General features: G+C 36.7%; 1 long non-coding RNA gene across 1 annotated transcript in view; it reads right to left on the bottom strand.

The window, feature by feature from the left end:
* Window positions 1–13137, bottom strand: part of LOC127456223 (uncharacterized) — a 567953-nt gene that overhangs the window by 372577 nt on the left and 182239 nt on the right. The gene's annotated exons all lie outside the window — the stretch shown is intronic.

The following is a 13137-nucleotide window of genomic DNA, read 5'->3' as shown; positions in this document are numbered from 1 at the left end:
GGAGACAGTTATTACAGTATAGAAGATCTCTGGCATGACTTTCTTTCTTCTGCTGGAGACAAACAAAGATTTTTATAAGAATATTTCAGCTCTGTAGGTCCATACAATGCAAATGAATGGTGACCAGAACTTTGAAGCTCAAAAAAGCACATAAAGGCAGCATATAAATAATTCATACGACTCCATTGGTTTAATCCATGTCTTCAGAAGAGATATGATAGGTGTGTGTGTGTGTGTGTGTGAGAAACAGATCAATATTTAAGTCCTGTTTTACTATAAATCTCCACTTTCGCTTTTACATTCTTCTTCTTTTGCTTTTTGTGATCTGCATTCTTAATGTGTCATGTGGATTACTCTTATGCTGCCTTTATGTGCTTTTTGGAGCTTCAAAGTTCTGGTCACCATTCACTTGCATTGTATGGACCTACAGAGCTGAAATATTCTAAAAATCTTCATTTGTGTTCTGCAGAAGAAAGAAATTAGACAGACAGACATTTTGTGATGGCATGAGGGTGAGTAAATGATGAGATAATTTTCATTTTTGGGTGAACTGTCCCTTTAAATTCACCACATGCGTGTGCAGTATTTTGTTTAACTCTGTACTGCAGGTAAACACATTTTACAACCAAAACACTAACTGAACATGCATTTAAAGTACAATTTCATTACCATGTACATTGGAGTACCATGTAAATACCATGGTACATTAATAAAGTAATCATTTAGTACCATAGTATTATAATCTGACAGTATCACATGGTACTGCCACTGTATGCTATCTAAATAAGTATTAGTCCTCAAGAAAATGTAAAAATGCAATATTGCACCAGAATTTAACGCTTTAGTGCTGTTTTTTGCAATAAATAACTAAATAATATATATATATATATAAAATAAAATAAAAAATAGATGTAAATAGTCAATCATTCTAGAAAAGTGGATTACAGTTGCATTTAGGCTACACTCATTTCTATAAAATCTGAAAACATATTTCTATTCATAGTCATTAGAGGGAGACAAAGTCCATAATGTCACAGAAGTATGAGGATCAAAGCAGAATTAAAACAGAAGTTTAAACAGAAAAGCTATAAAAATCATTGAGAAGCAATATATATATATATACCAACAGTGGAGTTTACATTGCAGATTTAAAATATATATATATATATATATATATATATATATATATATTTTTTTTTTTTAACATTACATGATGTATAATAGACCAGCTATTAACGAATCAATGTAGAGGATTCAGGCTTCTCTGTGTCTGCTCAAAATGAAAGATATTAGTTTTCAAATGGGTTAATTGTCTTGTTTTTGCTTGAGTTAAATACTGGATCCTCCTTGTTCTGTAACCAAACTGCAGTCATGTTTTGTCCTCTTGTTCTCCTTTGTCACCCTTTCTGGTAATCCCATCTGGTAAGTGTCTTAGCCCAATGTGTGGGTTAATCTTTCAAGATTTGTGACAAGAGTGTGCACGCAAAACACTGTGTGGGAGTGATGGGAGAAGAGAAAGAATTCACTAGCAGAACTTCAACACTGCAGAGTACCACTGCTGTTTTTTGTGTCATAGGTCAAAGAGAGATAAACAGGACAAGAGAGAGACAGGTCAGTCACACAAGTGGCCAGCAGAACTGTGTAATGATGACAAGTGTGTTTGTGTTTTCTTCACTATTGCAGCTCAGGACACACCCATGTAATGTGAGTATATCAATATCAGCAGCACATCTTTCATCACACAGAATGCTTCGTGCTTAATGTGTATTATTAATTTGAGATCTATCCAGCAACAAATCATGCATGAAGGAGACAATGGCAATGCAGTGAATGGGGTTATTGTATTTCATGTGTTCTGTTTAAACTTTGCATGTGGAATCCTGCATAATATTTCCACTTGCATATGCACATTTGATTTCATTTTAAAGATGTTCTAGGAACCACAAACAAGATGTTTATGTATTTGATTTACCAGATCAAATCAAACAGTGACATTTATGTTGCAAATACGTCATTGTTATTGCAAGCAAAATAAAATATGAATACATCAAATATTTTATGATAAAAACTAAATCAGACCAAAACATTGTGGAACGATGTCTTTAATAGACTATATCTATTATCTATATTGCGCTATATTACGGCTATATCACGAAAAATGTACGCTTAAAATGTTAAAGTCCGTGTATACATAAGGCATATGAGGTATCATTTGAAAGCTTAGAATCTGAACTGTTCAGATATATCCATCACTTCTGCATTTATGTTAATTAACATAACAAAATAAGGCCTTAAAACATCTGCATCGCAAATTAGCGCCCCCTAGAGGTAATGGGGTGAAATATTTATATGAAAATAAAAGTTCTTCACATAGCACATAAATAGACAAGTCATATATCAAATGAAAGCTCTCCCTCTCAGGAATGTGACTGTACAGTTTATTTAGTTGCTCTAATACCACAGTCTGAAAGATTTTAAAAGAATCACAAAGCGAAATATGATTTCTGTAAGTCATCAAATGCAGACGTCTCTTTTATGCTCTGATAACTGCTGCTGTAGACATAAAATTGTATATCTGCTTTTACCTTAGGAAGATTTCTAAAACATTAGCCATTTTTTTACTTGTCTGTGAACTTGCTTGTGTGAATAATTCAGTGTAATATCTGAGATGTCCAGAACAAAATATGCCACTCAGAAGGAAAATCATGCTAAATAAATCATCAGAAAAATATGTTTCTGACTATTGATAATAAAATATATCATCATAAAGAGTAGGATCTCATCTTTCTAATGACACCTAGATTGAGCTTCTAGTCCACTCAGAGGCCGAGATATTCAATGAAATAATGAGGGTGGTGCTTGAACTGAAAATTAGACTGAATGTCTATGGACGAGCACATCTGTGAGGGATAAAATGTGTTAGAGCGCCACCTACATTTCATGTCTGTATATTGTGATGGAATGTGATAGTGGAAAAAAAAGATTTTTCTAGTGCTTTCTGCCATCTGGTGGAATAAAATTAGATTTTTCAAAGTGAGGTAGAGTGAACAGAACCAGAATTACATGTTTACAAAGTTACGACAACAACAACATTTTTTAAATTTTTTTTAAATATCTATCATTCTATCTGTCTGTCTGTTCTATCATTCTGTCTGTCTGTCATTCATTCGTTCTGTATGTCTGACATTCTGTCTGTCTGTCTGTCTGTCTGTCGTTCTATCGTTCTGTCTGTCTGTCATTCATTCTATCATTCTGTCTGTCTGTATGTCTGTTGTTCTATCTATCTATCTATCTATCTATCTATCTATCTATCTATCTATCTATCTACCTGTCTGTCCTTCTATCTATCTATCTATCTATCTATCTATCTATCTATCTATCTATCTATCTATCTATCTATCTATCTGTCTGTCTGTCTGTTTGTCTGTCCTTCTATCTATCTATCTATCTATCTATCTATCTATCTATCTATCTATCTATCTATCTGTCTGTCTGTCTGTCTGTCTGTCTGTCTGTCTGTCCTTCTATCTATCTATCTATCTATCTATCTATCTATCTGTCTGTCTGTCTGTCTGTCTGTCTGTCTGTTCTTCTATCTATCTATCTATCTATCTATCTATCTATCTATCTGTCTGTCTGTCTGTCTGTCTGTCTGTCTGTCTGTCTGTCTGTCTGTCTGTCTGTCTGTCTATCTGTCTGTCTGTCTGTTCTTCTATCTATCTATCTATCTATCTATCTATCTGTCTGTCTGTCTGTCTGTCCTTCTATCTATCTATCTATCTATCTATCTATCTATCTGTCTGTCTGTCTGTCTGTCATTCATCTATCTATCTATCTATCTATCTATCTATCTATCTATCTATCTATCTATCTATCTGTCTGTCTGTCTGTCTGTCTGTCTATCTGTCTGTCTGTTCTTCTATCTATCTATCTATCTATCTATCTATCTATCTATCTATCTATCTATCTGTCTGTCTGTCTGTCTGTCTGTCTGTCTGTCTTTCTGTCTATCTGTCTGTCTGTCTGTCTATCTATCTGTCTGTCTGTCTGTCTGTCTGTCCTTCTATCTATCTATCTATCTGTCTGTCTGTCTATCTATCTGTCTGTCTGTCTGTCTGTCCTTCTATCTATCTATCTGTCTGTCTGTCTGTCTGTCTGTCTGTCCTTCTATCTATCTATCTATCTGTCTGTCTATCTGTCGTTCTATCGTTCTGTCTTTCTTTCTTTCTGTCTGTCTGTTGTTCTTTTGTTCTGTCTATCTGTCTGTCAGTCTGTCTGTCATTCTATCCTTCTATCGTTCTGTCTGTCTGTCTGTTTGTCATTCTGTCATTCTATCGTTCTGTCTTTCTGTCTGTCTGTCATTCTATCGTTCTGTCTGTCTGTTTGTCTGTTTGTCATTCTGTCGTTCTATCATTCTGTCTGTCTGTCTGTCTGTCCTTCTATCTATCTATCTATCTGTCTGTCTGTCCTTCTATCTATCTATCTATCTATCTGTCTGTCTGTCTGTCATTCTATTCTTCTGTCTTTCTTTCTGTCTGTCTGTTGTTCTTTTGTTCTGTCTATCTGTCTGTCAGTCTGTCTGTCATTCTATCCTTCTATCGTTCTGTCTGTCTGTCTGTCTGTTTGTCATTCTGTCGTTCTATCGTTCTGTCTTTCTGTCTGTCTGTCTGTCATTCTATCGTTCTATCGTTCTGTCTGTCTGTCTGTCTGTTTGTCATTCTGTCGTTCTATCATTCTGTCTTTGTCTGTCTATCTTTCTATCTATTGTGCTATGTATCATTCTGTCAGAAGCAAAACAAGCAGCTTGTCATACAAAGTCAACAATATCTTAAATAAAGTTCTCAGGGTAGCTGGAGTAGAAACTTGCGCAGAAGAAAGAGACAGACAAGGAAAGGTTTTTCTTTTGGATAAAAGTGTTTGTTAAACTAATAAATTTAAATGTAAGTGAATGTCTACCAATTTGCCTGTTTTTTCGGCCTGTTTGTTTGTTAAATGAGAATGTGGATGAATGCACAGTGTTAATGAATGACCTTGTCAGAGGTCAGCAGAGGTCAGCAGAGACAGTGGGATATTGTGTAAAACTGCGCTGACAGTGTGTTGAGTGGGAGAGTTCAGTCTCATGTGATGAGGGTCTGATGAATATACAAATTATTTCTTTTCACTGACTGAATCAACTCACCACTACAAACAGCAAAGGATTTTCATTGTCACTGAAGTGCAGACAGAAGTGCTTACTTGCACTAGGTTTACTAGTCTGCAGATATGATGTAAAGCTGCAGTGCATAAGAGGCGTGTGCTCCTCATATCAGTAAGTGAGAAAACTCCAGCTTTGTGTTTACATGTGAGAGTGCATTTTCAAGTAAGTTGTAAAGCCACAAACACATTGTTTTCATTGGAGGGCTGCTTCTATTGCTCTAACAGACAGTATATGTCACAGAAAACAGATACAAATCTGTGAAACTGAGAGTACTAAGAGGGACATGTGAATAAATCGGGAAAATGATCTGTTTAAACCATTTATACCAAAGAAACCCATTCAGACATACAAGCATCCATTAATCTACTCCCATCGTCCCATAATGTATTTATCACTGTTCATTATTGTGTGGGCGTTTCCTGGGACAGAGACCATATGGAGGGTCTCAACGGGGGTTTGGGACACTGGGGGGAGGGTGGGTGTTTACACAGACACCTTATGGGATGTCCGACATAACTCTGCATATGCTATTAGTGTCATTAACAACTCACAGTTTTCAAACACAATGGTTAATGAGAATTCACTGTGGTGCCTTTAGAAAACTTACACCCTAGAGAAAGTTCAGACGGAGTGTTTGATGAATATAAATGCATTTTGACACTGGGACAGTTTGGGATCAAGTGAGAATTCAATGAGTTGGATTTCTGAAAACTGGACCTACTTGTTGAAATTGCCATTGGTCAGTGGACACCAACATCGGAGTGTGACTTCGCTATTTTATTTTTCAGTTTTTCTCTACTTCTGATTGTAATGAAGCGCCACTTTCGCAGACCCTTAGCGTTTTTGTCTTGTGACACACCAATCGCATTATGCTCTTACTGTAGTAGAAACGATCGTCTTATAATTACAGACCATTTCTCAAAAGCATTGTAGCTCAAGTTGTAGATCTATGAGTGCTTAAAGAAATATTACGGTTTCAGTACAAGTTAAGCACAATCAACAGCATTTGTGGCATAATATTTATTACCAAAACAATTTATAAACCCTAAAATGACTGTAAAGATGACAATTTAAACTACTATACAGCTCAAATAATATACAAGTTTTAACAGAAAAATTTATATAAGTGCTTTTATAAAATTATAAGCTTCACATTTCTGCCTTTAACCCTGTAAGCACTGAAGGTATTTTTAAATATTTCCTGTTTCAGTGGCATACCCTAAAATTAAAGGCTTATAAAAAAATAAAATAAATAAAAAAACAACAAGGGTCAGGTGTTTGGTATCATTGTAAAGAAAACTTTTCATATTTTTAATGATATAGATTATGATAAATTCTGAGACTCCCAGACTAAGAATCTGCTGAAAAATCACACAGAAAATTGAGCCAAAAATGTACTTTATTTACTTATTTTTCTTATTTGACATTACATATCTCTGGGTGTAAATAAGGTGGCTCCGGAAAACTGCTTTTGTTTTGTTCCCAGTTATGTCAACTGTATCTGAGAAACATTTTGTGTTGTTACGACAAAGCAATCAAAAGTTACAGCATTACAAAAATAATTAATCATAGTGTCCAAAAACCTCTCCAAACAAATAAAACATAATAATTGTACATAAGAACTAATTACACATGTAAACACAACAATGACTAAAGGTTTGCATAGCATGCAGACATGATTATAGTAATGAGATTTCACAGAATGAGTTTCATTCTGTGTCATTTGAGTCATCATTGAGTCTGTGTCATGTATTTGGCGCCATCTCCTGGTGGCCATATGTAACATTGTGCTTCATGTGAATTATCTAATGATCTGTACATCTGATTATCTTGTGTGTGGGCTCGTTTGAAAGATAATCACCTCCTCTAAGTAATGGTATGTGATATTTTATGTTTAGTTTATTTTTTATGAAGTTATAAGCAAAAACACGGCATAAATGCAACACCAGAATAATTGTCAAAGACATATATTCAGCTATTACTAATAGCTATTTGGTCATAATATCTACATGCATTGTAAAGTAGAGCTTATAAGCTTTCAAACGATACCTATATTGTGTTGGTCAATCTGTGTCTCACTGTAACACAGATTTCTGCTTTTTTTAAAGAAAAGGAGGGACAAGTCGAAATTACTTTTTGTGGTAATCAACATTATGCAGCAAATGCTGTCAGTTGAGATTAACTTGTCTTGAACCTGGAATATTCCTTTAAGTGCAACGTATGGAGACAGACTCATACACTGAATGATGTTGTGAGGCTTTCACTTGATATAGAATAAAATGATCAGTATAATAATCAGATTGCAGTAAAAGTTAATTACTTTTAATTACTGTTCTTTACAATGGTGATACATATTTCTAAAATAATTTGATAAATGTAGAATACATTTAAAACATGAATTACGTTAATATGTACGTCTTTTTGCATTTCTGTGACAGCTGAAGGGCATGTAACCCCTAAAGCATCAATAAATAGAGGAAAATAGACATTATTTTAAATTCGTTTCGTTAAGCTTTTGTTATAGAAAGTAACAAAGTAATTGGTAATGTGATTACTTTTTTGACAAAGTAATCAGTAAAGTCATTAATCTTATTACAATTTTAGTTTAGTAATTTGTATTGAATTACTTTTTTTGAGTAACTTACCCAACACTGTACATAAATTAATGAACAGGTAATGAATTATAAGTACATAAAATATGTGGTCGTCCACACAAATCAAAGTCTAATCCTAAATGTGCACCTCGATTTACAGATGCATTGGTAAATAGTGCACATTACAAACACCTCAAATAAACAAAAGTGAATGACTAAAAGTAACAGATAGTTCTACACAAAAATAATATCTGAATATTTAAGAAAAAAAAACGTGAAGCATTCCATCAGCAAGGTAATTTACTACTGACAAGTGATTCTGAGGTGGCATTTCAGCACTTTACAAATAGACAGCGACACTTTTATATACTTTTCACACAGATATTGAAAGAAGGCTTTCAGACAGCCTGCTGATGTGGACAATTCATATTTCATCCTCATCTTTGCACTAAGCAGAGAGACATATTTTTTCCCTTCCTACAGGCCTTCCTTCATGTCAGCACCCAATCAAAACCCCCCAATTACCCCGACGTAACCCGTCTGTGGCCGTATCCTCTATAACCCAGACAGCCAGAACCATTAATCATTCCATGTGGCCGATTCTTTTGTCTGTGGTTTAGCTTGAGATGCCACTGCAAAGCTATACGGCCCACATGGACCCGATTCAGGGACATTTTTTTGTCTTCAGGGAATTATTTGGAATGGCTGGTTTGGTTGAGGCCACTTATCCAGAGGGGTAAGGTTGGATTCAAAAGCAGCCTGGAGGAGCTTGACGGAAACCAAAGCTATTCCTTAGCTTACCTCAATGGGTTTAGCAGCAGAGGGGGATATTATCATATTACATGTTCATGATTATTTACATGTAGGGGATTTCATTATAAAGCTGAAGAATTGTAGACATACTCAGGTTCAAGACTGGATCAAGCTTTAAGGATTGGGTTTTAACTCAGGATTTGAACAAGGCCAGAAACACACAGTTGTGAACACTTGGCCAATGAATTGCAACGTAATACTTACAATACTTAAAGGAATATTTGGGAATATTAATATACTCACTGTTTCAAAAGTATAGACACAAGACGTAAACAATAAGTGTGTAAACATGATTTTACTGTGATTAAATCACTTACTGCTTCTGTGTAGTTATATTTATGGATACATTGATATCACTTTTTTTCTACTGATTCCAATCTGATACCAGTGTTGTTTTTTTCTTAATCAGTTTAGAATATTTATACCTCACTGAGTGGAACTAATTGGCACGGTTGGGGAGTAATGGGAATACATGTAACGGGATTACATATTTAAAACACTAAATATTAGTAACTGTATTTCACTACAATTACAATTTAAATAGTTGGTAATCAGAGTATAGTTACATTCAAAAAGTATTTTGATTACTGAAGAGATTACTTTGCATTTTATTGTCATTTGTTTCATTTAATATTTAGTCCTTTCAGATGGAAAACATTTATACATATAAATGATGTGATCCAAAGTGCATTTGAACAGCAGTGAAACACTTTCTTATGATGTGTTACATTCATATGAGCAGACAGAGAAGTAAGTTTGAAGTAAGTTTGGAGCAGAAGAAATACAAATAAACCTTGTGTAAATTGTCAGCTTTATGCTGAGATAAAATGCTATTTCTAGCCATTTTACATGCACATGTTACCAGACACGATCATATTTTTTTTATCAAGAAAATTCACGTTGGATCATAATTTTTTCTTTCTCTCTAGTAAGACCTTTGATATTAGGGCAAAAATATTATGCTTGATGAGAAATTTTGTTTTGTTTTTCTGTAAAAATATCTTTAAAAAAATCCTTAAAATAAGAAAAATTTTCTTTATCTTGTTTTAGAAGCAACACTGCATGAGATATTTAGTCATTTTTCAGATAATGTATTTTTAATGTGTATTTGTTATGTGTTTTTTGGCAGATTTTTTTAATAGTCAAAACAAGTGAAAAATCTACCAGTGCTGAAGAAGTAATCCAAAGTATTTAGGTTACATTACTGACCTTGAGTAATCTAAAGAAATATGTTACAAATTACATTTTACAGCATGTATTCTGTAATCTGTAGTGGAATACATTTCAACAGTAACCCTCACAACCCTGTTAATTGGGGCACTTTTGTATATGAATAGAAGCACAAACCTCTAACTATACATTATTTCAATATAAATGTGTAGCCAAAAATCTTGAAATCAGGTCTCTTAGACTATGATCTGTCCTGTGACAGATGAGTTTGGCTCATATGCTGAGATTCAGAGAAAACTTGATGTGAAAATGCAGTAACTACAAAATCCACATCAAAAGATTTCAAGCCATTTTTCTCAGTTTCAGTGTTAGTTAATGAGTTTGGCCTTTGCAGTGTAGTAAGGGGTAATGATATTTTTACCAGTGAAACTAAACATGTGTAAAGTCATTTAGGTAAAACATATACATGGAGTTTGAATGGATGGATGGATGGATGGATGGATGGATGTTGGATGGATGGACAGATGGATGGATAATGGATGGATGGATGGACAGATGGATGGATGGATGTTGGATGGATGGACAGATGGATGGATAATGGATGGATGGATGGACAGATGGATGGATGGACGGATGATGATGGATGGATGGATGATGGATGGATGGACGGATGGATGGATAATGGATGGATGGATGGATGGATGGATGGACAGATGGATGGATGATGGATGGATGGACGGATGGATGGACAGATGGATGGATGGATGGATGGATGGATGATGGATGGACGGACAGATGGATGGATAATGGATGGATGGATGGACGGATGATGATGGATGGATGGATGATGGATGGATGGACGGATGGATGGATAATGGATGGATGGATGGATGGATGATGGATGATGGATGGATGCACGGACGGATGGATGGATAATGGATGGATGGATGGATGGATGATGGATGGATGGATGGATGGATGGACGGATGGATGGATGGACGGATGGATGATGGATGGATGGATGGACGGATGGACAGATGGATGGATGGATGGATGATTGATGGATGGATAATGGATGGATGGATGGATGGATGGACAGATGGATGGATGGAGGATGGATGGATGGATGGATGGATGGATGATGGATGGATGGATGGATGGATGGGTGGACGGATGGATGGATGGATGGATGGATGATGGATGGATGGATGGATGGATGGATGGACAGACGGATGGATGATGGATGGACGGATGGATGGACGGATGGATGGATGGATGGATGGATGATGGATGGATGGATGGATGGACAGATGGATGGATGATGGATGGATGGATGGATGATGGATGGATGGACAATGGATGGATGGATGGATGGATGGATGGACAGATGGATGGATGGATGGATGGATGGATGGATGGACGGACGGACGGATGGATGATGGATGGATGGACAGATGAAGGATGGACGGACGGACGGATGGATGGACGGATGGATGGACGGATGGACAGATGGATGGATGGATGGTGGATGATGGATGGACGGACGGATGGACGGACGGATGGATGGATGGACGGACGGATGATGGATGGATGGAAAGTAATGCCATGCCAGCACCAAAGGTTATTTTTATGGCAAAAAAGCGTAATTACAAAAAACATCAAACTATCAGGACACTGAAAAAATATGTAAATAAAAGAGATGTGAGGTGAAGACAGCATCTCTTAGTGACACCGAATGGACAACAAGGGAAACAGAAGCACGCATCCTGCAAAACACTGTATCCAGCCAGTGCCGCAAACGGTACCATCAGCTAATACTGGGAGGTATGGTGCTTTACAATTCAGGTCCAGTATTTCGCGAACACCCACAGTGTGATTTTGGGAAACTGAGGTGGAGGAATAGGGAGATATTTGATGAGCGGGAAGAGGGTGTATGTGGTATATAAACATAAGCCACATGGTCACTGCTAGAGACACCACCAGGTGTCTTTACGGACACTAAAAACATATGCATTGCACAAAAATATCTTGTATTTACGTTCTCGCTCACGTGACGTCTCTGACTCTCTGGTTTGCAGCAGCCACTTCTTGAGTGTGTCGTTGCTAAAATAGAAAAATACTAAAAATTTCTGGTGCTGTTTTGTGATTGGTTGGGGCGATACAGCCCACTCTCAATGTTTGCAACACACAGCCCGCTCCCAAACTGCTTTTAACCAATGCACAAATCGTAAAAAATTTAATATTTTATTTAATGAAATGTGGGCAAGCCTTACATTTGGGTGGGCTCAGCCCACCCCTGTCTATGCTTACATCCGGCCCTGGCTCAGATGAGCCCAATCCAAATTCCATACTGTGTGGTTGTTCTGTCAAGCTTTAAAAATGATATAAAAGAACAATAAAAGCACCATTAAAGTAGTCCATATGACTTGTGCATTTTATTCAAAATCTCTTGAAGACAAACAATATCTTTGTAAATCTGTGTTTAATAAGTAAACGTATAGTCTGCATGTGTAGCGCATTTCAGATCAGCTTAGAGTAAGCCACACACTGTTTATTTGTTTTACTCTTGCTTTTATGCAACACAGAGTAAGCCTTGTTCCCAATCAATAAGATTAGTGTGACAATTTTGCTTTATTTGAGATGCTGTCCTGTTGATCACCAGCATTGATTGTATATGATTTGATCAAATACCTCATATGTAATGTTACATTTTGAATAGTGGATCTGTAAAAGATACATGAAATGCTGTTTTAAAGTTTGGCCAAAAGAACTTGTCTTTGAAAACATCAATCGGTTAGTAAAAATACCAAAACTCAGCGAGTAAAGACGCTGACTACCACCCCTGGAGTCACGAGTTCGAATCCAGGGCGTGCTGAGTGACTCCAGTCAGGTCTCCTAAGCAACCAAATTGGCCCGGTTGCTAGGGAGGGTAGAGTCACATGGGGTAACCTCCTCGTGGTTGCTATAATGTGGTTCTCGCTCTCAGTGGGGCACGTGGTGAATTGTGCATGGATGCCACGGAGAATAGCGTGAAGCCTCCACATGCACTAGGTCTCCGCGGTAACGCACTCAACAAGCCACGTGATAAGATGCAGGATTGACGGTCTCAGACGCGGAGGCAACTGAGATTCACTACACGAGTCGTTACGCCACCACGAGGACTTAGAGCGCATTGGGAATTGGGCATACCAAATTGGGGAGAAAAAGGGGAGAAAAAAAAAGAACTGCAAATTCATGTAGTCACCAGGACAGTAATCTAATTACAATTTTAGAAAGTAATCATTATTCTGTAGTGGATTACTTACAAACAAATAATTACCCAGCACTGCTGCTGTCTAGGTAGTCAGTTTCCTTCTTTCCAGC

The sequence above is a fragment of the Myxocyprinus asiaticus genome, chromosome 18, assembly GCF_019703515.2.
Source record: "Myxocyprinus asiaticus isolate MX2 ecotype Aquarium Trade chromosome 18, UBuf_Myxa_2, whole genome shotgun sequence".
NCBI classification, from domain to species: domain Eukaryota; kingdom Metazoa; phylum Chordata; class Actinopteri; order Cypriniformes; family Catostomidae; genus Myxocyprinus; species Myxocyprinus asiaticus.
Note: the sequence above shows the minus strand (reverse complement) of the source record. Positions and strands in the feature narration are given on the sequence as shown.